Here is a 27,810-nt window from a genome sequence, read left to right on the forward strand (position 1 = left end):
TTAAAGCTACTGCTTCGAATGAGAATCCATCCGTTTCAACCAACAAAAGATGTAGAAAAGCAATTGGAAAGACATTCCATACTGAGGTTTCAAAGATCATTATCTTTGTTCTACGAAGTATTTTGTTGACATGTGAATCATAATAACTTAGGCCGAAAAAACACACTCAGATAGTTGTGTCGTAAAGTTGTGGGAAATCAGTGGGAAGTGGGAGTGGAAAGGGAGACTGCTCAAGGCATAAATGATTATGAAACTGGAGGGGTAGACACGGGTTTCACTTTCCAAATTGTCATAATACATCCCTCCTCAGCATTTGTTCTTCAAAGAATGTCATCCATAGTAATTCATGAAGTATATGAATTACTATGAAGCCTATGTTCATTATTTTTTGGCGGGCTTATTTTTTCACGTAGAAGATTGAAATTTTGTACAAACATTCAGTCCACCGAGTAGTATTTACCAGATTTTTTGTTCCGATGTCAGTGCTAAAACAAGGGGGGAATCAGAGGGCAAAGGGTTGAAAAAAGGGATATTTTTACCCAAAAAATCCTGTTTTTTAGGATTTTTCCGCCTCACATACATGATGGGGACACGCAACTCATACCGTCTGAAAGGCAGTTCCATTCTGAAGAGAATGACGGTCGAATCATTATTCTAGGGTAATTAGGGACGCCTCAGTGATTTTTTTTTCAAAATATACTTTTGTATAGGGTAACATGGGGACTTTTCTTAATTTTTTTGGCGGGCTTATTTTTGCACCTAGAAGATTGAAATTGTGCACAAGCATTCAGTCCACCGAGTAGCATTTAACAGATTTTTTTAGATTTCTGCATTAAAACAGGGGGGTCCAGAGGGGCTAAAAGTTGAAAAAACGGAAATTTAGACCAAAAAATCCCTTTTTTCTGGAATTTCCCGCCTTAGATACATGGTGGAGACATGTGAATGGTACCGCCTGAAAGGCAGTTCTATTCAGAAGAGAATATGGGCGACACATGTCCCTAGGGTAATTAGGGATGTCTCAGGAAATATTTTCTCTGAGATCATAGTGTTTTGTGGTAATTTGGGGCATTGTGGGAATTTTTGATAAAATTTCTCCCGCCCTTACTATTCAAGATAGAAACTTGAAATTTGATACACGCATTTAGTTTACCAAGTACTATTTATCAGATTTTGTGGAGGTCTCTACGTTCACACAGGGGGGGAAGGGGGGGCCAAAGTTGGACAAAAAAATTTCCCCCTCAAAATTTTCCCTTCGACATCAATTTTCCCTCTCCTGGTATATGGTATGGGCATGCAAGTAGTATCATTTGAAAGCCAACTCTATTCTGAAGAGAATGAGGTATCAACCACGATCCTAGCATAAATAGTGACGATGCAGTAGCTGCTTAACTGAAAGTCTAAAAAATAGCCCAAAAAGCCAAAATCTCTTAAGTGTTAAAGAAGACAGTGGCGGAGGTGTCCGGATCGTACATGAGTCTTTGCTGACTCCCAGGAAAAGAGAGACGTATTGGCCACCTCGCACGTTAATGTTTAAATATAATAAACTCTTAGCGGAGAATAGTACGCCTACGAAAGATTGGCCTCTACACACCATAAAGAGGTTTTTATCACACAGGTTTGTTCTCACTATTTTTGTCAGCGATATGGAATAACAAAATGTAGATGTTACTGAAAAAAATGTTAGTTTGTTTAATGAGGTAATATTAACGCGATAATCTTCGTAGCTGATCTTGTGTCGAGTCGGCCTTGTGCCCTTCTTTTGTGCCCGAAGTTTAATGTTCAGTTGATATTCAAATTTGTAGAGAATGAAACGTAATAGCCCATTACCGGGTTCTGTTCGTGCGTGTTTGCTATTTTCTTTATCACTGAAAGAGTTTTATTGATAAATGTATAGGAGGAATTTCATACGAATTTACCAGAGCCATTTTGCTTCATAGCCACAGATTTGGCTGATATTAATTTTACTGAAAGCTAGTGTTATGTAGGCAACAGAAATGCAATATGAAATTATTCTAACAGATACTGCAGAAAATACAGGGTGTTCAAAAAGTGATGAATCTTCCCAAATTGGTCGTTTCTGAAACACACCCAAGAACAGGAACAGAAACACATCTCAAAAACTATATTTTTACAATTATATAATGATTTTGGTTTTATTTGAAAGCGAAAAACTTCCAGTTTTACGTCCCACGCATATGCCGGATAGGCTAAAGGAGACGGCATATTTAAAAGCGAATGATCTGTGTAAACTAAGAATGGAGTTTTTGCATGTCAAATCCCAAAAATCCGAGAAAAATATTGAGCAGTGTACTAAAAATATTGCCCCAAATTACATCCGAAGTGAGACCTTTTCTAATGGTGAATCCCGGGTGGTAGAACAAAATAATTTAGTACATCACATTATCTAGACATACACAAAACATAACAGATAAAAAAAATTAAAAAGGTAATCTCTCTGACAACTGTTCTTAAAATTTCTAAATGCGAAAGCAAACCACGGGTTAAATATTATGAGTAAATTCACAACATCCTAAAACAAGATATCATGAGCCGTCAAGAAAAATGTATATCAAACCGTGAAAATATAGGGCAAAAACGAAGCCTGGGGTCCGTCCGCACCCCAGGTATGTGTTATAAAGTTAAAAAGTATCTTTTGAAATATTCAAGGTCAAATATTATGTTACATAGCATGAATAACAAAATCCTTTTTAATATCATTATGTTTATCTTTTTATGAAAGAGTAATGTTTTGGCTTTAAAATAAGCCCTACGCGTTGTTTGTGCCGTACCTCTAACCAAAGTTATGCAAGGTTTTCTTCGGTCTTGCATGTTAAAATTTACTTAACATTTTAAGTTTGGCAACTCTGCAACATGAAAACTGTACGTTAGTGGCAGCTGTTATTTTGGAATACTCTTCTCTCATCAAGTACTAATTATATCCAAATTTCATGAAATTTGGAAATGGTGAGGTTGAAAAGTTTTTTTTTTTTATTTGTAATGGTTGTCCAAGCCTGTGTATGTAAATGCCATCAAAAAGTCAAGTTGATGCCGCAAGCCACCCACATATAAGTTTATAATGGTGTACTCGATATATTAGTTCCAAAGAGACGAGAAAAAAATGGTCTTTGCTGAAATATGGACAAATCTTGTGCTCCAGACTGCAACCACGTAAGGGTATAGTAAAATTATAATAATTTCATTCTCAGAAATAATACCTTTTTAATTTCTTGATATGCTATTGTGTATGTCTTTATAATGTGATGTACTAAATTATTTTGTTCTACCACCTTGGATTCACCATTAAAAGAGTTCTCTCTTTGGATGTATTTTAGGGTACTATTTTTTTATGTAATCCTGAAGATTTTTCTCGGATTTTTGGGATTGGTTTACACAGATCATTCGCTTTGAAATAAAACCCAAATCATTATAATTGTCCAAACAGTTTTTGAGATGTGCTTCTTTTCCTGTTCTTGGGTGTGTTTCAGAAACGACCAATTTGGGAAGATTCATCACTTTTTGAACACCCTGTATTTTCTGTAATATCTATTAGAATAATTTCATATTGCACTTCTGTTACCTATATAACACTAGCTTTCAGTAAAATAAATATCACCTAAATCTGTGACTATGAAGCAACATGACTCTGGTGAATTCGTATGGAATGCCTTCTATAGATTTAACAATAAAACTCTTTCAACGCTCTGTGATTACTATAGATATTCAAGATATAATTGAAGCGATTTCCACAAAGTAGAAAAGAATCGTAACGGATACAACTCTTTAAAGTGTTATGGAGTAGAAATCTCTTCCTGGATGGAAAAGTGAATTTATATTGACTCAGCTAATACTTAGAGTAAAACCATATTCCTATAAGTCACATAAAATAGGCTACTTTTCGATTTTAATTAGTTTCCAGTCGAATGTAATAGGGAATTATACCGGTTTCAATTAATCGTTTTGAATTGAAATTCGTTTAGTCAGGATGAGCGAACAAAATGTAGATATAACAAATCTCGTCGAGTTGTCTCCTTGTATGTCTTGAAAACTTACGTTAGTGTGTGTTTCTTCTTTACGTTATATATATGAATTGTTGCCTTCTTTGCTTTTTTTACTTTTCCTTTCTATCGAAGTTTTTGGTGTCTCGTTTCAAAACGTCCACGACTTTCTGTAGCCGTAAACTCTGTTTGAAAAGTGTCAATGTTCTTCCTCATGAACAAAGCCTTAAATTCACAATCACTGTGTATGTGTGTTTGGGAGGGGGAAGCTTCGCCTAAGGATGGTATCACTCACCGTATTGACTTGTTTGAGTGATACCATCCTTAGGCGAACCTTCCTCTATATACGATGATTGTGAAAGAACATTGACAATTTTCAAAAAGAGTCTACGGCTACAGAAACTCGTGGACGTGTTTTAAAACGGGACACTAGACAGTCGATAGAAAGGAAAAGTACAAAGCAAGATGTGAGTGAAGGAACAGCCGCAATGTTAGATGGCTGTACTAGTCTCGTATACAACTAATGCGTTTTGGGTTTTCTGGTGCTTCCACAAAAGTGCACACCCCTTATGTAGCAGTGGCTTCCGCTTAAATTGTCTGATTTTCACATACGTTGCAGCCCATGACGACTACATTAAAAGTTGTCATGGGCGCAAGCTCTGGAAAATTCATATGCGCGTGCTACAGCGCCTCAAGTTTACATATGGCCGAAATATGGTTTAGGTCAAATCGCTTTGTTTTTTATTGGCCTTCGCCGGCCAGGTTGGCTTTCTTGTTAAATAATTGTTAAACTCGACAAGCTCTACAACACATGTGAAAAAATCTTATTCCAACTGAAGTTTACATGAACACGAGCGCGCTGTAGCGTGCACATATGAGTTTTCAGAGCTTCCATGTGTCGATCGGTACAACATATGTGAAAATAATGTGATTTACACTTCAGCCACATGTAATTTCGAGCGCGATGTAGCGTGCACATATGAGTTTTTAGAGCTTGCGAAAGTGACTTTTAATGTACTCGTCATTTTCTACAACATTTTTAAAAATGAAGCGATTTGACCGATGCCACATTTCGGCAATGTGTAAGCTTTAAGCGCACTGTAGTGCTCGCAGGTCATGTTTAAACTTGAGCGCAAATAAGAGTTTTTCAGAGCTTGCGCCCATGACAACTGTTAATGTACGCGTCATGGACACTAACATATGGGAAAAGCAGCAAATATAACCGAAAGCCAGTGCTCCACAGAGGGTGTGCGGACTACTGACGGATTTCAAACATTCAACAAAACCATTTCAAGGTGTCAATTTGTGCCGAATGTTTACTTTATTTTTTCTTCACAAGTAAAATTGCTTTATTGTTATGCATAGAAGCTCCAGCTTGTTATCAAACTTAATCTAACCTTTTAAAAACGTCGAGTATCCAAATTCGGGAGCGATGGACACCTGAATTTAGACCCCCAGCTCTGAAAATATGAACACTGTAGTAATATATTTGTTCTGATGACGAAACACTTGAAAGTATTTCAAACGTTTTTCACGCCTCTGAATTTCATTACCGTCTTCATACCGTTTTGGGTGTTTTTACATAAAGTGACTCAGATTTATTTTTCAGATGACCTACTCAAGGCAAGAACAAAGCTGGTACAAGCGCAGGATGAATCGAATCTAGAAACTGATAACGAAATTACAGGGCGACCTCAGAGGAAGAGAAAGCGTCCGAGTAGATTAATTAGTGATGATGATGATGATAGTGAGGATGAATTTTATGTAAGAGGGCAATGTCGTACGAATTGGAGGAATTCATCACTAAGTTTACTTTCACCGCCTCGTTCATTACCATCAGAACCAGCTTCATGTGATGCAGGTGTGTATTCTTTATATTCTCTTAATTAGTATCGCCCATTGTGTTGTTTGTCTGTGTGTTCTGCCGAATGCATAAACTAATTCGAATGAAATTTTTACAGATTGTTTATTGTTCAAAGTACATGTCAGGCTTGTTGTGGAAGTAAATCGGACAGTGGGGTGAAACCCTGGTCTGAAAGGACAAAAATGTATGAAAAACAATATTTTTTTATTAAACACAAATTTAATGCACTGTCTTCTGTTTGAACAACCTTATAAATGTGCGCACACACTTTGGAGATTACAGGCTATCTGTGGGGACGGGAGGGGGGCTAAACCAAAGAAGGGGAGGGGGTGGAACCCCCTTAAAGGGCAAAAATGTAGAAAAGGAAGAAAAAATAATTTAAAACGAATTTAATGGACTGTTCCAGGGACCTTTGGGTAAAAGACCTGCCTTCGAGCAGAACACCAATCATCGTCTTCGTTATATGAGCCTTATAAATGTGCAAACATACTTTGGAGATTCCTCGCTGCTGGTTGGGTCGGGGGTGGAGGGTGCGAAGGAATGCTCGAAAAATGAATCCGAATAACATTTTTACAGATTTATCGCGAGGTCGACTGTTAGAATAACCTTCATACTAGTTAGATTTGAGCACAGTTGCAGACAGGGTGCAGTTTCCTGCCGTTTGTGATCAAATATTCGATTTTCACTATAAGTCTTTCCTTTTTTACCTGTGCAGCGTGACTGGTTTGTGCAGTTGGAAGTGCATTGTAAGGACATCTAAAATCTACCAGTAGGGTGGTCCTTATTTCTCAAGTTGTGTATATCAGAGACCGCACCCCTTAATCTTTTTCCTTTTTCCTTTAAATGAGAAAAGTGTTATCTGTAAATTTGAGTTCGTTATCACAACGATAAATGGTGCCGCAAAGACATTTTAATCTTTATAAGAATAAGATGTAGTTTCGAATGTTGCTCAATAGATGACAACACATGCAGTGACTTAGATTATTCTATTTAATCCCATTTCTTAGGTAATTTGGAACAGATTTATGAACAAAATTAAATTGGAAATAATAAATAAATGAAAAACAATTATTTTTTATGACCGTTTACAACTAAATCGTTCTCCCCTTTGTTCTTAATTACAACTCTTATTGTAAATAAAAGAATTTTAGACTACTTGTAACATGTATTTAAGTTTTTCTGTTCGAACTGGCCACCTGGAGCTCTAACCAGGTAAAAAAAGAGGGTATCCGTAGCTGGCGGAGAAAAATAAGCGAGTCCTCTGGTGTTTCCATCCCCATTGTTTGATTTTACTCGCGATCTTCTGTATACGGTTGGATTACTTGCCTCCTCGAGGTCCAAGGAAACAACCGTCGAATTGATTATAAGCCTCCACGGAGGCGAAAACACTAAATTGATCCTAATAGTTGACGACCCTTGCTGTTGTTTTTGGCTTCTAGATTTATTTGATACTCTCCTCTTCGGAGGCTGAGATACCTGTACACAGTTGACGACCTTGGCATACCTATCGGCAAACGAATTCGTTTTCTGTTTTCTAGGCACACATCTTCGTATTTACATTTGGGCATCAGCCCAGGGGCGGATTTTCGATGGCGGACCCACGGCTAGGATCAGGCAAAACGATGAATGGCAAACATACAGGGTTACCTCAAGTTCTACCTGGACCATCCGAGAGCACCCCGAAGGGCAGGGCCTGCAAGGACCCGAGACACACTTCTACTATTAGCAAATCTCAGCAACGGCGAGGTTCTCAAGCCTCAGTTGCCTCTGCAACTTCAGTCCTCTCTTCTGGTCCTGTCCGCAGCAGATCGCCACATCCATCAGACCATACAGACAGTTATGCCGAACGTCTTCAACAATCTCCCCCTCCGAAAAAGCAACATCTCTCTTCTAACTCAGATCTAAACCAAGTTCTCATGGACATAACTACAACTTCAAATCATTCTGATGGATCTACTCTACCTTCAGTTCATTCCATGTTGCTCACTAATTTTGACGTAAAGTTCAGCAATGCGAAGTTTGTTGCCATACAACTGCGCAAATACCTCCCTCGAGCAGCTATTTCAGAAATTGTTCATACGAGAAACACCGGACCCAAGTCTCATTACCACAATAAAAAACAAAGTGCCTATTGACACTTTTGGTCCAAATGCGAAGATTCAATCTCTGAACTCCTCCACACGTAAGCAGCCTCCACCACCAAAGCGACCACCATTGTTATCTGTCGTTATTCGGGGGGTTGACCCCTCCTATACAGATGAAGAGGTCCAAGAGGAGCTCAAGCTAGAGGGCCACACTATTACGAAAGTAATACGCATTCGAAACGATAAAGGTCCTACCTATATGGTTCGTGTGCTTACAAACCATCAAGACACCATTGATGAGTTACTAGCGTCAGGTGCATACATTTATAATCACAAACACAGAGTCGAACCATCACGAACACCAGTTCCAATGCCGGTCCGCTGTGAACGTTGCCAGGTCTACAATTCCCATCACACATCCGATTGTAAAAGTTCCAGTAAATGTGGCTATTGTGCAGGTCCTCATAACACCCGGACTTGTGATAACTTGGAATTGCCACCGAAATGCGCCACTTGTAATGAGCAGCATCCGGCCTACAGTTACAAGTGTAAGGCAAAGCCAGACCCTATTCAGGATCATCCTGAACTCGTTGTTCCCTTGCGACCACCGGCGCCTGTTCAAACCCATCCACATCCAATTGACGCTCCTGTTTCATTAGACCAGCTATTGACGTTTCTAACGCTAGCTTTGCAAAACATCCACCCTTTTATTAGGCCGCATATTCTACAGCAAATCATTCTGGCAGCAAAAACCACTTTTCATGTTAATTTTACTGCTACTTATTCCGGAAATACTGTTCATTTTCATAAATCACGTGCTAGTTCACTTGTTTAACATCATGGCTTTAACTTTTCTCTTTCTGAACATCCGATCACTACCAAAACACAAAGTTTTATTTGAACAGCTTCTTCTTTAGGAACATGTTACAGTATTCTTACTCAATGAAACCTTTCTAACAAACTCTCGTACTTGCCGTATACCACGATATACCATGTTACATTCTGCAAATCCCGTACCTGCACTTCGAGCAAATGGGGGAGTAGCCATAGGGATTTCTCCTCACATCCCTTATCGCCAGCATCAGTATACTGCAACAGCTCTTCCTGAATATCTCCTTGCCACAGTTTATTTCAAAAATGTCATCATCACCCTAGCAACTATATACATCAGACCAAATCATCCATTACCTCAGCAGTTCGTACAATATATCTCCAATACTTTCAATAGATACATCATTATGGCCGATTTCAATATGCATAGCCACAGCGATGGTGACCGGACAAATTTCATTAACTTCATAACAACCCACACTACCGGGGTTATCGTTGATCTTCCACAAGCTACACGCCCAATTTCAAACACCAAGCCTGACATAGTCATTGTCTCCACAAATCTTATCTCACATTGCACTGTAGAAATCCTTGATCTTCTTGGTAGTGATCATGCACCAATCAAGCTTGTTTACAAACCATACTCAGCTACGACCCATTCCTCTTCACCAGTACGAGTGAGCTTGCGCTACGATAAAGCTAAATGGGATCAATATCGTTCACATATTACAGACCTCACCAGTGATATAACAGAACCGGCCACATGTGACGATTTATACCAGACTGTAGATCGCATTACATCCGCAATCCAGGAAGCCAGCAACTTGTATATTCCAACAACGAAATCTGTTCCATATCAGCCTAAACTTCCGCCACACTATCTCTCCATGATCAAACGTTCACGTCAGCTCTATCGAGAATATCTCCACACTCGCAACCCAGAAGCACTCCGACATCACAAACAACTTCAACGTACAGTACACAATTACATCAAAGCATATAAACTCCGGTGCTGGGTAAAGACATGCAACACCCTGTCTGAAACATCGCATCCTACTAAATTCTGGTCCCGCTTCAATGCGCTTTGTGGAAAATTCTCTAGTACACCCTACCCCATTTTATTGGATGATACACCTGTTAGTACCGATAGCGATAAAGCAAATGCCTTTGCAGATCACCTACAAGTTATCTTCACACCGCCATTTGAGAAAACACCTCACCCTGCAGACAGACTCAATACTTCATCACCAGAAATACAACCCAATCCTACTCATGTTTTACCTCCTAATACTGCTGTTTCCGCCCCAATCACCACTCACGAAATCTCTCAAGTTCTCAATAATAAACGAAATACTGCACCTGGCTTAGATAACGTGACGTATCGCCATATCAAGGAATGCCCTATTTCACTATTACTACTTCTTGCGAATATCTATACATTCATATTGCGAACTGGCTTCTTTCCTTTAGCTTGGAAAACATCTAAGACTCTAATGTTTCCCAAACCACATAAGCCTCCTCAGGATGTTGCGTCTTATAGGCCTATACAACTTACATCCACATTCAGTAAGATCTTGGAACGTATCCTAGTTAAACGATTACATATTTTCATTTCAGATCACGGCCTACTTCCAGTCACACAAGCAGGTTTTCGTCCAGCTTTCTCTATAAATGATCAACTACTTCGACTCACAACGCTCATTACTCAACACTATAATTCAGCAAATCCTTCCTGTTTAGTTTTATTTGACTTGGAGAAAGCATTCGATAAAGTCTGGCACCATGGGCTCATATACAAACTTCTGCAATTTCAGCTCCCTATCTCCTACATTCGCCTCATTTACCATTTCATTACGAATCGTATCACCTATATCTCAGTACGAGGCAGTTTGTCACATCCGATCTTTCTGTTCTCTGGAGTACCACAAGGGTCAGCCTTGTCTCCTTTACTATACCTTCTGTATGTAGCAGATATGCCCCGACTGCCAGATCAGGTCCATCTCTTCCAATATGCGGATGACACGGCCCTTCTCGCACTTGGAGCAAATATCCAGCAGCTCAACATTAAGTTACAGACTGCTATTAATCGCTTTCACACTTGGTGCACTCTTTGGCGGCTTACTATCAACGCAGCTAAAACCCAAGCCATCATATTCCTACCACCCAAAAGAACTTCCAAAGTCCGCAGAAATCCACGCAATCTCTCTCTGTACGTTGATGGGGTGCCTATTCAAATCAGTAATACTGTCACATATCTGGGAATTACCTATGATCACCACCTTACTTGGTCCCAACACCTGAAAGTCATTACTACAAAAGCCTATAATAAACTCAATCTATTGAAACGATTGACTGGTACCACCTGGGGCCTTAAAGCACACACCATCCTAAATACCTACAAGGTATTTTTACGACCTGTCCTTACTTATGGATTTACTGCTTGGATAGCTGCACCCCCTAAGTTCTACAGTAAACTTTTAATTCTAGAACGCCATGCTTTCCGTATAGCATTCCGCATTAAGCTGCCTAGTCCTACACAGGATTTATACCGCAAAATCACTTTTCCGACTTTACAATATTACCTAGAAAAGCTGCGGCTAACATTTATCACCAAACGCTTCGAAACACGACATCCTTTATTACAGGACACAATGCGTTATTTAGCACTTCATCCAACACCTCACCGTTATTATCATCCTCCACTTTCGCTCCTCTTCACATTATATCATTATACTCTACCACCGTTAGACCCGGCTTTACTTATAATCACAGATTACGTCATTCATGAACATCTTCCTCTCATCCACCCATCATTTCCAGCACAGTGATTACCATTATTTACTAACAAGGGCCTCATTCGTCTTCATCATTGCCTAGAGTAGCCCCTAGGCTGACGATAACCTCATCTGTCTAATTAATAATATCCACGTGTTGTCCTGTGTAAGCACCTCACCACATATTTCACTCCCATTGCTATACTTGTACATATCATGAATTCTATACCTAATCATCATTCCCATTTTGTTATCGCTTGTTAGCTTAAAATATACTGTATGTTTATTTTCCTTGTGTATATACCTGCACCTAAAGTTAAGGATTAACGTTCCTTAAGTCTCCACCTCCAAAATTACTTATTTATGTAAATGTTGTTGCTAATAAAGTGTAAAATCACTTAGCCCATCTAACATCTTTTTTTTCCGTAGTTAACTATCATGTTTCGTTCCTAAAAGAGGGCGTAACCCTCTGAAAGGCAGCTAGCCCGTCAGGCTAGCCTCAAAAAAAAATTCTATGTTTCCATGTATTCAGCAATATCTTTTCTATTTTTGGGAAAGTAAGCATGGATTATATCCATGCTTTATATACAGAGACTCACTTTTATATTCGGCCACCACATTGTACTGGCGTTTTCTTTTATATTATGAACTACAGTAAAGTAGAGTGATAATATTGTTTATGCTATGTGAAACCTCTATACTTTCTGCAACTTTTTAAAAAAATTTAACTCTTACATACAAAAATCAGAACATTTTTTTCTCGAACACAAAAATTATAATCACTTTAATATTCGGCCACCACATAAGGTGGAACTTTCTTGTCGCCTTTCTCGATGCAAGAAAAAAGATTTAATACTTAATTGGATACTCTTTATTGTGTATCATCTTCTGCAAGTGATTTTGCATATATCCAGTTATTTTTGCGGTATATTCAACAGCAGTATTGGCCCATTCTTCTGTTAACTTTCTCTGAAGTTTCTCCTTTGATGTTACCGCCACTTTCCGAACTCTAGCGTCGAGTTTGTCCCACAAATGTTCAATGGGATTGAGGTCCGGACTTTGTGGTGGAATTTCGATGGCTTTGGAGCAGTTGTACAGAAGCCAGTCACACACAACATATGCCCCATGTTTTTGATCATTGTCGTAATAAAATTTAAAAGTCTCGCTGATTCCAAATTTGTCCGCACTATTGTGTAAAGACTCTTGTAGAATGCTCAGGCACTGTTCTTTTGTCATTTTAGCATTTATAAACCTGAGTTCATCCACACCGACAGCACTTATGCACCTCTAAACCATTATGTTACCACCACCATATTTGACTGTTGCTTGTAAATTCAGTTTCCTTAATTCTTCATTTGCCTTTCGCCACATTATAACCCTGCTATCTGTCTTTAAAATGTTGAATTTGGTTTCCTCAGCAAAAATTACGTCTTTCCATCATTCTGGTTCCTTTTGCACATAGATTTTAGCGAACTAAAGCTGTTTCTTTCTGCACAATTTGTCGACAAATGGTTTCTTTCTAGCTATCTTTCCGTGGTATCCTTCGGTTTTCAGTAATTTCCGAACAGTCTCTGGGAAGTTGTCTCTGGGAACTGGTGTGCATCCCTCCCATCCCTTACACACCCTTGCAACATTTCCGCTGCAATCTTCGGAGCACTTAATTTTGGGTTTTCCTAACTTTTCCCACAATCACACGTTTGTCTCCATTTAGCTTGCTAGGCCAACCCTTCTGCTTCACGGATTCTATCATGTCTTCCTTCTTATAACGTCGCAAGATATCAAGCGATATCAAAACGCTTGACGTTTGTCGATTGTTTAGAAAATGGAGCCATCTGTAGGATTGGTGAGTAGTCTCAGAGATTTGGCGCTTGATTTTTTGCAAAAGGTAAAGGAAGGTAAGCTTTGTGTATAAAATGTAATAGTAAGCCCTACTTTAGTTTTATTTACAAAATACAAAGCTGATTTTTTTTAGACTGGCGTGCTGAGCGCTTTTAGGATAACTTTACAGACCAGTGTTACTTCATTACTTTCGAAATATGGATGGAATTTGATGTTTACCTTTTTTTTTAAGTTTGTTCATCCGTATAATGTACACCATATTTAGCCATTGGATTCTTTAAAGTCAGTGATGGCTCTTGACAATTAACATCAGCATGGGCGCAAGAAGGGGAGGGCAAGGTGGGGCCCGGGTCCCCTTTGGCTTACGAAAATGTATACGTAATATAGCAAACCACGTATATTAAATACCAGGCGTAATATAGCAACCAGGGAGATGGGCCCCTCGCTAGAAAATTTTCAGCCCCTGAACATCAGCACAAAAATTAGAGGGTTAACTTCAGCAGACGGCTTTACCATAATAAAAATTTATAAGTGGAATACTTGATAACATGTTAATTCATTACTTTAGCAGACGGCTCTATCATATTTATATCGATTTTGTGGACATTTTTCACTAGATTTGAGATACTACTGTTATATAGATATAATTTTGGAACTGGGGGACCAAAATCAGGTAAAACCACCGTGTTTACAGGAGAAATGAGTTGGTGTTACGTAACGGTAATTACTAACATAACTAACCAAACCTAACCTTAATCATCAAAAACACAGAAAATATAGGGAAAAAGTACAAATTCAGGTAAAATTACCATGTAAAAATTATTGCGGATATTTTATGTATTTTCCACTTTCCTCGTTTATGTGCATGTCCTCCGTCCCCTGACGCGCCTGCTCCCTGATGACCCACCCCCTAGCTCCGCTCGGGTCCCCCTGCTGCACTCCTGCTCTGACTCAATTAGATGGCATTCGTGCTTTCTGTGGCCACCTATCACAAGTTGGTTCGTGGTTTATGCACTAGCTCCTCATTTAGTGAATAATATACAAAAAGAAACCGGAAAATGCAATGTGTGAACATTTGGTAGAACCGTCTGCTCGTATCCTAACCCAGCCTGACCTAAACTAACTTAAACTACCTAAACCATTTAAAAAATACAGAATATATAGCAAGAAAGTACAATATTTAAGGAAAATATTGGCCCCACCAGTTCCAAAAATATGCCGTTACATAACACTTTACGAAGCATAGCTGAGCGAGCCAAGGGGAATAGAAGCCCAGGAGGGCTCGTTTTTTTCCTACCTTTTAAGTTACAACGATTGGCACAGCAACCATTCCAGACGGTCATTTTCCATAGCTTCATATGTACTTACTGCCCTCTCATTCCTTGCTTGTATTCATCTGCCTTCCGCCTTGTCAATTAGATCCACCAAAACATACTTAATTTCCCATTTCGTAGGATTCTATATAACACATACAATTTATTAAGTCTAAACACATTAAAATAATTTATTTAATTAGGTAGAGCCATCTACTAAAGTTAACCCCATATTAATAGTGAAGGTAATTAAATGATAATATAAGTGTTTTGAACTCAATAAATTGTAGGTGCAAATGAGTATACATGGGAAAGTAAGTATGTTATGGTGGAGCTATTTGCCAGAGCGGAAGGCGGTTGAATACAAGCAAGGAACGAAATGCCAGTAATTGTATGTTAATTTTTGGAAAATGACCGTCTACAATGGCTGCAATGCCAATCGTGTGTAACTTAAAAGATAAGGAAAAAACGATTCCTACGGGGCTTTTAATTCCCTCCGTTCGCTCAGCTGTGGTTTGTACAGCGTTTATAAACTAGTGCCCCAAATCTAGTGAAAAAAGCAACAAAATCGATATAAATTTGGAGAGCCGTCTGCTGAAGTAATGAAAATTACGTTTTATCTCTACAATCTAGGAGAAAACTGCTTTGAATTAATACATTGCCTAAGCTTTCTTGTTTTAGCTTTCACCGATACACTACAAATTTTAACTGATGTGGCTTCCCCAAGAATCGGTACGGATTATATTTAAATACAGCAAGCCTGGACATTTCGCTCATTTCAGAATGCATCATGCCTATCTCTCGTTCCTTGAGTTCGTGCATATTTATTTGGAGGTTGGAGGCAAAATTGAAATAGTTCAAAAGAAGAATATAAATACTTATGTCCGACTTTATTTAGTAACAATTACTTATTCTAAGGTATACTTCATCAATCTTAGATTAAATGATATCACTCATTTCATCGCTTTACAATAAGTGCAAGGAAAGGTTCGATCGGGTATGGACTTTTGGGTTTCAGGTAAAAGAACGATGAATTTCGAAAAATTACTTATTAGATATTAACAATAACTCAAAATGGATTATTACGCGAAAATAAGTTGGCAAATTAGTTTGAAGTTTGTAAGGTAAGAAGTCGTAGGTTATAAGTTTAAAGAAAACAAGTTTTTCGTTGCTTACATTTCAATCTTTTTATCCTCTAAAAACAGCAACTTCTGTCTCTTAATTGATTTTAGTGCCTTTGTTTACTTTTTTCTACCAGCTGAATGAAGTCTGGATCTAAAATCTCAGAAAAATATTTGCAATCTGAACGGATGTAATAAAGAAATGATGCTATTTTTCAGGATTGGCAAAAACCGTGTTCTTTTTTTTTAAAAAAAGGTACTTTTTTCACTTAAACCGGAATTTTTTATTTAAACCAGGTTTCTTTTATTTAAATAGGTTTACCTTAAAGTGGAGTGACCGTTGCACCCCCTTTTTTAAGAGTAAAGGTAATTTGAGACATGATTCGATTGAACAAGGTCGCAACCTCGAGAAATGACCGCTCAAACTAGATGTCATAGATCAACTAGTTCTACAAACGATTTACCAGTACATCATAAATTATTCCGCACTCTACTCCTTCAGCATTGGTTAAGCTTGAATTGTCCTTGTTTGAAGCATGATCGTCCACAAGTTGAGTGGGGGTGGGATTCGTGAAAAATACTTTTTAACTTGTCTCTTTAATTGTGATTTTATTTTATCAAGTTTGGAGTTCCCGCCGAACTGCCTGTAGTGAGCTGTCACACTAGCAGACGGTCAACAAACCTTTTCCACAGAACCTGACTAAGTGTCTAAATTTATAACATTGGAAAGTAGATCGACGAAACAGATATTTCTATTAGGTTTCACTGGTTTGTTAATAATAATAATAATAATAATAATAATAATAATAATAATAATAATAATAATAATAATAATAATAATAATAATAATAAAAAGGTTTTATTTAGAAAGATAATGTGAATGGTCCAGAACTATTAGTCACTTCTTGTATTGATTAGCAAATTAAATTAAGCCTATATTTCTGACTTTAACTAAATTAGATCTTCTGTGTTATGCAGTCTTTTAAAATTGTCCATTGATTTCATGTGTATAAGTGTAGAATAATTCCACTTTGCGCTTCTTTCCCTTTTGGTTCTTAAGTGGCTCCTAAAATATTCACAAGTACGCAAGACCACTGCAACGTATTTCTATTAGTTGACCTGCGTGATTGATGGTCTGTGAATTTATCGCCTTTGTTATCAAAGGATTCTGGTTTCGAGTTCAAATGAAGGACAATATCTCTCGAGTAGTGGTTCGGATCTCACTTTAAGCTGTAGGTCACTTTCTTCATGACCCCGCTGTTGCAGAAGAACGTTATGGCCAAATCTAGTTTATAACGGTCCATATGTAGGCTACATAAACAAAGCAAATGTGTTTAAACCGAAAAAATTATATAAGAAAAACAGTTTTGCCAACTCTGATCACTCTATAGTTAGTGCTACTTAGATATTATGGGGACGGAGTTTACTGCAGTGCCGACAGCCGTAGAGGGTGCGGGTTAGCTTACTGAAAGTTTGGGAGCACACTGAAATGTTGGGAGAAGGACTCTGAAAGAATATTTGTCTAGGGGCCCACAAAAAATTTGATTGTTCGTTGAGGTGACCTGAATGTTTCTTCAATATAGAGTTCTCCCTTTTGCTCAGTACTTTTATTCCGTAATTCTTCCTACGTCTTTAGCCACCATGGGATAATCGTGGGACGTCGAACTCCACGAAACGAGAAAGCGTTATTCTTCCATAATTATTCCCTGCGTTATTCGCCTTTTTTCTCTCGGTTGGAAACGTGGCATGTATTTTACTTGAAGTATTTATCAATAATATAAAGTTTTATTCTATATAATGACGTAGCGCTTTGGACGTGGACATATTAATTGGCGTGTACAAATCTATACTTGTGTAACGATGCCATAATTACTGAGTTATTATACAAGGTAGGCCAAAAGACAGGTGACAGTCCTGTAACATAAAGTTCGTTGGGCTAGAGGTCCACATTGGCCATGGATGATGAGTGGGGGTGGGAAACCTAAAAACCCACGTGACAACGTGAACGGGAAAACCCTCACGAATATGATATTGTCCACCATAAACTCATGAGGCGGGAGATTGAACCAAAGATCCGTCGCACCAAAAGGCAACGATCTACCTCTGAACAATCAACCCATTCCTTCCGCAGTGCTGATGAAAGACGTCATACTCCAATGACCTGGTCATAATTCTCCAACGTAGTGGTCTTCTATACACGTCTTCCTAATTGTTGCCCACTTTCCCCCCCAAGATTTCTGATTAAATGAACAGCGAAATCGTATTTAAATAAAATCTTTGAGTTTTGTCCCACGGTTTAGCGGGGCAGCCCAAAGGAGACGGTGATTATGAGGATGAATTAAATGATGGAGTGAAGAAAGTGAAGGGAAACGGTAGAACCCTGAGTAAATCCACGCACACGGTGTTTGTCTACCACAAACGTACTCGCATGTCTATAAATATCTTGTTGTAGGAATAATATTTGATAACGAATTCGCCTTGTATTTCTTATAATTGTTCCATAACCCATCCCAGTGGTTCTGGATTCGATTCCCCACGATGTACACAAGGAAGTTTTTATTTACTTTTTTTCTCTTTCAATAATTGTTGTAGTCTCAAGGCTCGAAGAGCACGCTGTAATTTCTCTCTCTTTTTTCTGTTAATAATAAATGATGGGACAAGGCAAACGTCCTTTCCTACCCAAGCTTTCGCAAAGCTTGTTAATATTTCACTTCTGGATCCCTTTATCCTCTTCCTGTCTGTCCTAACTTCTATATAGGTCTGCATTCTTAAGGAATGCTGAAGTTTTGGTCTAAAGTTCCTGTTTGGTTGTCTACAAGGAAGACATAACTTGCTGAGCTACGTGTCTTCCGTTTTTTATGATTTGATGCTGTATTTAGTTTTTTCTTGCTTAAATGTCAGAATTTCTACCGGGTTTGGTGCCCGCTTGTGTGGTCAATCCCCGGATACGTTTTGCAAAAGACAAAGCTGACGTTGGGCTTCATGACGTATGTGGGAGGTGCCAGTTTGGACAACATCGTCTCATCTTCGGATTAGGAGGAGGAGAGAGGCGGAGTTTCAGGCAAACCCCGGAAATGAAAGGTGAACAAAATCAGGAGGATGGGGAACGATCGGGGTCTTGGCGATCAGTGCATGAAGGAGACAACGCACGCTCAAGGATCCTTCCTACCCTTCGCACGATGGAACTACATCAAGTTCAAAATGTAAATCACCGCAGAAACAATCAGGAACGTACACACCAAAAGCTTGTCTAAATTTGTTAAAGTCAAATCTTGCCTTAAACATTTCCTTAACGTTTGCTGTGCCAAATATTAAAAACCAATTCGAATTGCATTTTATTTCTAAAATTAGTAAATCCAAGCTACATCCCATAGTTATGAAGAAAATAGTAATTTAAAAGTATTTCAACTTAAGATTAGAGTCTCTCTATCATAAAATTTCAGCTAAATAAGGGTAACATTACCCTTTCTCCTATCCGAAGATTGGTAATGTTTCATGGTGGAAAGATGCTGTTGTTTGATCTCTGTTGTGCCTCCCGTTTAACTTAAGTTGGCTTGAAACTTTAACTTATTACGTGAAATTGTTTCTATATATCGTGTTGCTTTTATGAAGCTTGTTTTGTTGTAGTTCATATTATTTGGTGTATTGTTCTGAATTGTTTTTGCATGCCTCTGTTTATTTACTGTCTTGTTTTTAATTATTTATGTTGCGACATTTTGCTCAAAATTGTGAATTATATGATGATTTGTGTGACAATTTAGATTTGACCGAATATTTTGAACCCGTAGCGTCTTCGTCCCCTAGTAAGATTCATTTTACTGGTCAATGTTTGGATCGCGTTAAGCGTAATTTACAATTCAGTCAGTCTCTTTCCGATATTGAGTACCCATCGAGTTTTCTCTAGTTTTGCGATAGATTCTGATATAGCGGTAGGGTAACTCACGAGAACATGGGCTTGCTTAGCCACATACCCCGTCCGGAACCTTTCTTTGGGCGCATGGCTGACGATGGGGCGCGATATGTGGACCAGTTTGAAGTATTAGCTCGAGTAAATAACTGGCCTGATGGATATTAGGGTATCTTTTAAAAGGGCCAGCGTCCTACTAGTTCGATACCCTTTCTAAACAACCAGATTTCCCGGACATGACCTACGATCAGTTTAAAAATAAGTTCAAGGACGCGTTTAACAATGTGCTGTTGCCTCAGCTTACCGAACACGAGATGAGGAGTAGGGAACAGGCATCCAACGAGTCTGTTCTTTCCTATGTATACGCGGAGCGTAGCCTGATTCTCAGAAATGACAAGGATGCTCCCATTCAATAACAAGTGCAGTTGATCATTGACGGGTTAATCCCTCAATATATGAAAGTAGCGATAAAGAAGAAATATGATTCTGTAGAACAATTAGTGCGGGATTTGCTTGATGAAGAAAAGGCTCGTGTTTTATTAGAAAGGAAATCGATAGAAAAGTTGATGAAGCAGAATCCTTTTCTTTCATATTCTGTTACTCAGCTTAATCCTCCAGACAATGTTGGAATTCAGCCTGATGCAGTTGTGCAGAATCAGGAAGATCAGGTTTCCGCGCGGACTTTGCCCGATGCTGCTTTAGCTCCGAAGGCAGCAACTGATGATTTTAAAGAACAGCTGTCAGCTATTCAAAAGCAACTAACACAGCTTTCATTGCAAGGACAGTCTGTGAACAAAAGTAATAGCTCACGTAATAATTTTCGCCGTAATGGCAATAATAATAGTAACCGAGGTAGACGTATTTTTCAACAGCGTCAAAACAATACTCAGCAGCGGCCTTCACGTAGGAATCAGGAAAATAGTAGTAATAATAATAGTAATCAATCCAACAGGCGTACTGTTATATGTTATAAGTGTAGTAAGGAAAATCAGCTTTGCTGCACATTGCTTTAAACTGATAGGAAGGGTTGATGAGAAAGGGCCATGGACTCTCAAGAGTTTTAAAGTCCTTCTGCAGTTTGATAAGGCTCTTCCCCATGTTTTGATACAGTTGAATGGTAGGGAAGGCCCCATCCTCTTGGATAGCGGTTCCCAAGTTTCATGTATCTCTGCCCAGATGCTTCCACGTAAAGCTAAAATTGTTCCTACGAATAGCTTTTTGAGAGGGGTTACAGGGAAGACGTTACCTGTTAACAAACCTGTTTTGCCATCCTTTTACAGTAATTCCTAGTTACACCCATCCCCCTCTTTTGGGCCAAGATTTTCTACTGCGATGCTATCACGTATCTACAAGATTTGCGATGAGGCAGATATATATCAAAAAAGTTCTACGTTAGAAATTACTAGATTTGGGAGAATCCCGCCCGCCACTTTACAGTACTATGAGAGTGTTAACATGATTTCCTCTGATTTAGCTACTCTTGTTACTTCTGTTTTTAAGGTAGAGGCATCTACTTGGTTGCCCCCCCCCCCGCGCTAAAATTTGTGTGCCTGTTCGAAAGTTTTATGGTTTAATTGGATGCAGAGATTGGCTGCGACCCACGTCTTTTATATCGGGGGTGGCTAACCTATTAGTGCAGGAGTGCAGAGTTGATACATATAATTCTCTTATTTGGGTTTCTAACCCGATCAATAGAGGATACTTATTCTGGAAAAACAAAATTCTAGGGCAAGCAGTGGACAAACAAACTGAATATTTCTGCACAAACGTAACGCTTAGTCATGGTCCTCAGTCAGCTGAGAACCCTAAATTTGATTGTAAATGTGTTGGTGTGAATCCTGCGCTTTCTGAGGCAGAAAAACAGCGATTTTATGACCTCATCACGGAATTTAACGATGTGTTTAGTTGGTCCCCTGAGGATTTTTCTCAGGCTCGAGATTATGAACACGATATTCAACTTAAAGACCCTAACCCGTGAACGTTAAGCGGTATGTAATCCCATACCATCTCCGAGATGCTGTCAACGAACACATAGAGTTATTGTTGAAACAAGATGCCATTCGGCCTTGTCGATCCCCATGGAATTCGCCCATTACATTGGTGCGTAAGAAGAATGGCTCATTTCGATTTATTGTGGACCTCAGAACTGTGAATTCCCACGTTATCGCCCCGACCTTTCCGATCCCGGCGATGCAGGACATTCTAGAGCGCTCTAGTGGCAAAAATTTATCAATAGTTGTGACCTCACCTCTGGGTTCTATCAAATTAAACTCACTAAAAGAAGTCAATTGATTTTTGCTTTCTCTGTTTCTGGTGAGAAACAATACTGTTTCAAAGTTCTACCTATGGGCCTGGTGTCTAGTTCAGGGGCAATTAATGACTTAATGAAACTTAAGCTGCAGGGTCTAGAAAAGCACTACGTCTATTAATATTTGGACGATATAGTGTGGATACATTGGAGGAAGTTTTGGCAACCACCCGTAAGCTATTTGAGAGGTTGAGGGACCGGGGTTTCAAGCTATCCCCAGAGAAGACCAAACTGGGGCACTTTTCGTTGGAGTTATTGGGGCACACCGCCTCGCAACAAGGAATTTCAATCTCTGATCGGATTACGGATTCTATTCGTACAAAAGGCCTAAGACGCAGAAACAACTTAAGAGTTTTCTAGGGCTGTGTTCCTGTGTTCGAACTTACATTAAGGACTTTTCAAGTAGAGAGGAAACCCCTTCAGATGCTACTTAAGAAGAATGTACCTTCTCAATGGGGTGTTGTCCAGCAGCAGGCTTTTGATCAAATGAAAGAACCGGTAACATCTGCCCCGACTTTAACGCGTTTCCATCCGAATAGGGACATGTATGTCTTCTGTGATGCGAATCTCCACGGCCTGACCGGGGCCATCCTGCAACCTGAATCTGATAAAGAAGAGGCTCCCTTAGTCCCGATAGCCTTTTGTAGTAGAGCGGTTGGTCCCCATGAAAAACGTTATCACCTTCTAGATCTGGAACTTTCTGCAATTGTGTTCACGTTACGGCGTTTTAAATACTTTTTGTTGGGCAATCATTTTTATCTAAAAACTGATTGTCGGTCTCTTACCTATCTCCGGCAAACTAAGAATGTAGCTAAGTTCGCACGTATCTTAGCAGAACTGGAACAATATAACTACAAAATCTCACACGTACCAGGGAGAATAAACATCTTAGTGGATACGCTCTCACGTAATGTCGACTGTGAACGTTACATTGTTGACGAAGAAAGGAATCTTCAGGATCCCCGTGTGTTTTTTGTCCAGTTGGATGAAAAGTTGAAGGATGAACAGCGGAAGGACCCCTACTTCACAGCCATCATCGTTTATTTGGAAGGGAAGACGTCGCAGGATTACGCTATCAAAAGGAAAGCCTTATGTTATGAATTGAAGGACGGTGTTCTACATCCTATGCATCGGCTTCCATCCGGGACGCAGCTACTGCCAGTAATCCAAGTATCACGGCGTGACAGAGTGTTCCAGTCTGCGCACGAGTCTACGTTTGGAGCCTCGCATTCTGGGTGTGGTAACACGTACCAGATGCTGTTGAAGACGGCCTATTTTCCCTTTATGAAGCAGTACGGGGCTGATCGATGTAGGAGGTGCCATATATGTCAGCGTATCAAGAAGCCACTAGGGAAACCACCGAGAATTCTCCAGACGATGCCTTCTGTACCCCAGCCTTTCTATTACCTGGGAAACGATATTTCCGGGCCATATTCGGATGCTAATATTTTAAGGCACAAATACTTAGCTATAGCCGTTGATGATAATACTCGATACGTAGTGACGGCTACTTTGGGCACCAATCTGCATCTACACTTGCCGACTTTCTGTATCAGATTGTGTTTTTAAAGTTTGTACTTTGCAAGGGAATTTTGGTGGATAGTTCCACCGCCGTTACAGCATCATTATTTCAAGAATTGTGCAGTATTTTGGGGGTAGAAATTAAGTTTGTTAATCCCTTCAACATCAAACAGCGGGTCTGGTCGAGGTGACCGTTAATACGTTACCATTGACGGTACACTATCAGAAGTGTAAATCCGTTATTTCCCGCAGTCACTGTACTGACAGAGGCGAAATGTTTACTTTGACCCGCGACATACCGGTTGAGAACCAACGTTTCTGGTTCCTTTCAGTATGGACTATCTCTTCATACAATAAGGCACATCATTTTAAAAAATAAGTGTGCTATTCCTACTTTTATCTAGTTTTTAACAGCGATAAGAATTTAGGTTTGTGATTTTTAAAAAGAATGGCTTTTAAATTTTAAAAAAAAATCTGCGTTTCACAAGATTTTATAAATGTTTCGGAGGAAATATTATCATGGTAGTTCAATGTATACTTACTGTTCTTATTGTACGAAGGAAAAGGACACTCTTCTTTTTTTCTTACCACAGCTACGGGTGGTGGCAAGGGGGAAGCGGGGAAGAGGGAATCAGGGAATCATGTTTTCCTGCCGGAGTAGACTAAACAAATGTCGTCACAGAAAGTAATTTATGACCCCGAATAGGAAGTTGATTGTGTTATCGTCATTTCATTCTAACAAGTGGGCAATATACACAATTTGCCCTCGTACCCTCCACCCCTCAAAACTACGAGCTCAAACTGCATCATTTGTTTACTTGTGTGAGTCATTTTCCGTTCTGTGTGTTAGCTGGAATAAAAAGTGTTCGTTTACCTTTTGAGAAGATGACATCAGCAAGCTTTTGCGAAGAAGCAATTCAACAAGCACTGTGGGATGACAGAGTCACGGAAGATGTAGATGATTTGGACGCTACTGACAATGATGAATCAGATATCGCACTCGAGATATTTTTTGATCTTTGGTGTCACGTGGCGCCCCTTCAGTTTGTACCAAGTATGTCAAAGGACCCAAAATTTATACCAGGGACCTTAATTAAGATATAAAAGTGATTTCATATCTTAGTCGCATTTCGTAACGTCAGAAAAAATGTTTTCTTGTACACTGTAATGACATAAATTTTACACATTTTTTTGGAATTTGCAAGGTGTCAGAAAATAATTTCATTGTAAGACCTCAACCAAAAAGATTTCCCATTCGGAAGGATGTATGTACATTTTCAATAAAATTCTTTACAAACAAAATTGAAAAGAAGGTGGTTGGGGGGTGTTTTCACCCCAAATTTAGAATTTTTTCTAGATTTTTTAACCTTTGGCGCCCCCTCAGTTTGTACCAAGCATGTTGAAGGACCCAAAATTTATACCAGGGACTTTCCTTAAGAATATAAAAGTGATTTCATAACTTAGTCGCATTTCGTAACGTCAGAAAAAAATGTTTTCTGATACACTGCAATGACATAAATTTTACACATTATTTTTTCGAATTTGCAAAGTGTCAGAAAATAATTCATAGAAACAGCACTATTTCATTCTAAGACCTCAACCAAAAAGATTTCGCATTCGGAAGGATGTACATACATTTTCAATAAAATTATTTACAAACAAAATTTAAAAGAAGGGGGTTGGGGGTATTTACACCCCAAATTTAGCATTTTTTCTAGTTTTTTTATTTTTGGCACCCTGAGGCGCTCTTCGGTTTGTACCAAGTATCTCAAATGACCACCAAAATTATAGCAGGGACCTTCGGCAACAAAAAGCTTTTTACTTTATGTCTCTGTACGCAATAGAAGTTATTTTAGAAGTTTTTCTTTCATACACTACAAACTATTAAAAATCATTTAAATTTCCCGCGGTACGGAGAAGCGTAGAGTCTGCTGGCTGGCGGTGAATTAAAGGTTAGAAACTTAGAAGCTCTTTAAAACGTAAGTTAGATCTGTCCAACCAGGTTAGCTGGGTTGACCATGTACCTGCTACCACTTTTTCGCACAATATCACTATTAATCATTCGACTTCCTTCTCGCCTTTTTACTTGCTTTTTGGTTTTAACCCGTACTTGGAGCATCAAGCTATTATCAATGGTTCATGTCTTCACGTTTCGAACGAAGATCGGCTAGCAGTATTGCAGGATGTGTTCGAGAAGGCGCAGGACAAACTATTCGATCGCTTTCGTACTTCTGAGAAGTCGTATAATCTACATCACACTCCAGTTAAATATAATGTCGGCCAACGTGTCTGGATTTTTGATCCTAATAGACGCCGTGGACACGCGAAAGCCTTCTCAGGACAATACTTTGGACCGGGTGTTATTGTCCTTATGGATAACGCTAATGCTTACTTCGTTAAGTATAAGACGCCGAAGGGGAAAGAAAAGATAGAATTTATTGCGGTGACCAGACTTAAGCTCTATTTCCCGGATGTCCCTCCACCCGAGGAAGAAGACCTACAACGTTCCGATGATGTTTTACACATTAATAAGCAAGATTTGTGTGTGGAGGACGAACAAAGCTTGGATTTGCAAAAACTGACTTTGACTACAACGTTGCATGACCCCATGCAGTTTATGGATGTTGTTGACGTGACAAAGCTACCGTCACTCTCGACGTTGGCCTATAAACCTGGAATTGTTAAACCGCTATATAACATCAACGATGACATTAATGACAAATTCAAAATTTATTATGGAGACATTGTTAAATTGAAATGTGACGTTGTTGTTAATGCTGCCAACGAGACGCTCACTTCTCTTTCTGGAGTGGATGGTGCAATACATAGAGCGGCTGGTGAACAACTGGCTCAAATGTGTAGGAAAATTGGCTCCATAAACCCGGGAGAAGCGAAACTTTCTCCGGGGCTCAACTTACCAGCAGATCACGTAATATATACCTGTACACCTAGAAATAATGACAAGCGTATTTTGAAGTGTTGTTACGTAAATTGTTTGCAGCGAGCAATTGAAAATAATTATCGCACATTATCTTTTTCATGTCTTGGCACGGGTGCGTTTGGTTTCGACAAACGCCAAGCGGGGAAGGTAGCCTTATCCAGTGTACGCAATATATTAGAGACAAATCTAACGGATTTTGACGATATTGTGCTTTGTCTGTATGACAAGGACAATAAAATGATATATGAAGATAATCTACCAGCGTATTTTCCCAAAGATATTAGATGTTGTTAGTCGAGAAGGAAAAAAGACTTATTTTAATGTTAGTTCAATATATGATTCCTTAGAGATTTTCTTCATTACCTCTGAGAAACCATATGGAGAGTTAGAACGTTTTACCAATTATATTGTCTCATACAGTTCCCCTTAGTGAATACAAGCGACGACTTGCTCATGCTTTAGTTCCCCTGGGAGGGATTTTGAAGTTCCTTACCTGCAAGAGAACAAATACCTCGGATTAGACTTAGTAATATATGTGGAAGAGATAATTGTTACCTTACATCTCTTTTTGTATATACCTACATTATTTAATATGATAAACCTAGGTTTTACTATCTTCGGGCATTGGCCAAGCCCTGATAATTCAGAATTTGACGTTTTATATACCGGATTTGACAATTGCGCGCAAATACATACTTGACTTATTAGTTTACCCATATAGGATATACTTTTCCCGGATTTGTTTTTTTTTTCTGATTTGGACAATTTACTGAAATTAGACATTTTAAACATCATATGTCATACTTTCCATGACTTACTATCATCTTGAAGTTGACAATTAAGTGTTTAGTGCTGACCCTGTTAATGCGTTAATGTGTTGACTGTTGCTGTTAACGTGTATGAATTTATCAGAATATGAGTATTGGAGTAGACATGTTAAACTTCGTACTTGGAGTGTATCTATTATGATAAGAATGTATTATCTTTTTTTAATTCCTCATTGGAATTGCATAAGTTGTGTATACTCGTTCTCTCATTGTTTAATATTTATGGCCGTTTAATTCGAGCCATGAGCGTCTACATTTTAGTAACCCAAATGAACGATTAGTTTAAATGTATGAGTTATTTTGGTGTATATACATATATATATTTTTCTCGAGGCAACTAATTGATATTGTGGTACAAGCTTTGTTATTAGTATTATTATTATTACTACTACTATGCGTTTTCCATATTTTTTATTCCAGACGTTCCTGGGTTTTACTTTATTATCCGTTGCTTTGGCGTCCCTAGATGTATCGATATCTAGCGG

The sequence above is a fragment of the Thermobia domestica genome, chromosome 14 (assembly GCF_964235325.1).
Source record: "Thermobia domestica chromosome 14, izTheDome1.hap1.1, whole genome shotgun sequence".
Taxonomy (NCBI): domain Eukaryota; kingdom Metazoa; phylum Arthropoda; class Insecta; order Zygentoma; family Lepismatidae; genus Thermobia; species Thermobia domestica.